Below are 3,015 nucleotides of genomic sequence, written 5' to 3'. Positions count from 1 at the left end.
AAAAAAAATTGAAAAAATCGGTAATGATTGTTCGTTATCTTTGAATCTACAGGGCCTAGCAAAAAGTGTTGTATGCACAGTTTATAGAAAATTTTATTACCTTTTAAAAGCTTCAAACCGTTTTGGAATTGCTTAATTCGTTCTTGAGATATATATGATAAAGTGGACCCAATTTTTTTTTTTTTTGCAAAAACGGTAAATTGCAAATATCTCAAAAACGGTACCATAGAATTAAAAATAACCTTGATTTTCGGAATCAGGGGGTGATTTTACATAAGAATTACATAACGGCGTTTCTGGTAAAGAGAAAAAGTTGAAATTTGTGGTCCAGTGTAATGTTAAATTACAGGCATCTAACCCTAATTTATTTTTCGTGCAACTATAGGTTCGAGTATTTTTTATGAAGTGTGAAGTAAAGTGTTTTGTAATATAATATAACTTTTCATTTTGTGAATTTGGTGCAAGGTCTAATAAAACAATTGCATGTACTATTTGAAAAAAACAAGCTGTAATGTTATACCTTGAGTTTATTAATGCAATATATACATATAAATACTTATTTCTTTCTTACAATGTTGGTAAAATGAAGGATGTCAGTAATTAAGTAACTTAACCACTTATTCAGAATTTTTATTGTAATAATTTAAATTGCAAATTAATTTTTGCGCTTTCCTTTTGCGAATCTTTCTATTATCCTTTCAGTGTCAATTTCAATATCTAAGTGTACGTGTAAAATTTCTAGACCTATCAGTCTTTCCTCATTCATGGCACTACGCAACCATGTTTTTAACCGGCGAAGGATTGTAAAACTTCTTTCGAAAGTAGCGTTACTAGCTGTAAGTCTGACCAGAATGCGGAGAAGTTTGTTAATCAATGGAAAGCATATTCATCGAAGCATATTTACCAAGAACTTTTGCTGCTGATTTTGGGAATGGCTTTTCGCTTTCCTTATTTGTCCATCGTTCCAACCACACTTTATACTCTCCTTCAAAATTGATACCGTCTTTTTCTAAGCAAGCTGATGAAAGCGTTCTAAGAAGCTGATGCCAATCTGAATTTGAACATATATTTAATATTAACTTTAAACAAACGATTTTATAAAATAAGAGATGCACAATAAGATCCCAAATCCATAAAAGTCTATTCCTTTTCAAAGAACATATGTACATATGTACACTCATACAGTCATGTAAAAAATAGGGCCACGATATTTTGAACAGTTTCGGCTTTTTTCCATTGTTTTTTTTACTGTTTATTATTTTTTTTATTAAAAAAAAGCTCATTTTCTAACAAAAACAATATATGTAAGTCCAAATTTCAAACTTTGTAGAAATATTAGAAAAATTCAGGAAACAATTTTTACAACAAACTTTTTATTAAGAGTTTCTAGAAAAATCCTAATTATGCAGTTTTTTGGCGCATTAAATTCTAGCTTAAGAAAGTGCAAGTTTCAAGTAGCTAAAAATTCGCGTTAATATTTGATAATCTTTTTTGCGAATAGTGTTATTATTTTATTCCATACAAAAAAATTTCGGACACACTTTGTATGGAAGAAAATGCCCTAATTTTGTTGAATTTCTATAATTTTTCTACAAAGTTTGAAATTTGGACTTATATTGTTTTTGTTAGATAATAAGCTGTTTTTTATTAAAAGAAAATAACAGAAAGTAAACAAACAATGGAAAAATAGCCGTAGCTGGTAAAAATATCGTGTCTTTATTGTTACTGTAGGTAACAAAGATAAATTTTGTAAAGAAAATTAAAAAAAAACTTACCATTATTGATACAGATTTCCAGGATCTATTTATTCTTTGCACTTCTTCACAAATATCGAAATACCGAAACTTTATTTGTACTTAATCGTAATGAACCACGACTCGAATTTACACAATAGAAATATTGTACTTCGTATACACGAGAATTTTCTATCAAAAATGAGCTACGCCAACGATACAGACAAGTCAGTAGCGCTATTTACCAGCTACGTGAAGTTGGCACCCGACCTTGATGTATTTTGATAAAATACCTAGAATATGATAGATTTAACTCTCTGGAGGATTGTAGTAAGTTTCATTTTGTTTGTAGTTGAAAAATAAGTGCGTAATGCGTTTAAAAAAAATTCATATGAAGCTTTTTACAGCTACAGCTTTAATTTTAATGAATTCAGGTCCAGAATCGTTTGTAGTTGATTGTAGCTTTAATTTTTTTTTTTAGTTGAAAAATAAGTGCTTAATGCGTTTTTTTTTAATTCATATGACCCTTTACAGCTACCGCCTAAATTTTAATGAATTCTAGTCCAGAATCGTTTGTAGTTGATTGTAGTTTTAAATTTTTTTTTTAGTTGAAAAATAAGTGCGTAATGCGTTTTTTTGTTTAAATTCATATGAAGCTTTTTACAGCTACCGCCTAAATTTTATGAATTCTGGTTCAAAATAGTTTGTAGTTGATTGTAGTTAAAATTTTTTTTTTAGTTGAAAAATAAGTGCTTAATGCGTTTTTTTTTAATTCATATGACCCTTTACAGCTACCGCCTAAATTTTAATGAATTCTAGTCCAGAATCGTTTGTAGTTGATTGTAGTTTAAAATTTTTTTTTTAGTTGAAAAATAAGTGCGTAATGCGTTTTTCTTTTAATTCATATGAAGCTTTTTCCAGCTACCGCTTAAACTTTAATGAATTCTGGTCCAGAATAGTTTGTAGTTGATTGTAGTTAAAAAAAAAAGTTTGTTTAGTTGAAAAATAAGTGGGTAAAGCGTTTTTTTTTTTTTAATTTATATGAAGCTTTTTACAGCTACCGCCTAAATTTTAATGCCTTCTGGTCCAGACTCGTTTGTAGTTGATTGTAGTTTTACCAGATTTTTTTTTAGTTGAAAAATAAGTGCGTAGCGCGTTTTTTTTTTATCTATATGAAGCTTTTTGCAGCTACCGCCTAAATTTTAATGACTTCTGGTCCAGACTCGTTTGTAGTTGATTGTAGTTTTACCAGATTTTTTTTTAGTTGAAAAATAAGTGCGTA

The sequence above is a fragment of the Rhagoletis zephyria genome, unplaced genomic scaffold, assembly GCF_001687245.7.
Source record: "Rhagoletis zephyria isolate East Lansing unplaced genomic scaffold, Rhagoletis_zephyria_1.1 Rzeph_scaffold_03797, whole genome shotgun sequence".
Lineage (NCBI taxonomy): Eukaryota > Metazoa > Arthropoda > Insecta > Diptera > Tephritidae > Rhagoletis > Rhagoletis zephyria.
This window is presented reverse-complemented; position numbering follows the sequence as displayed.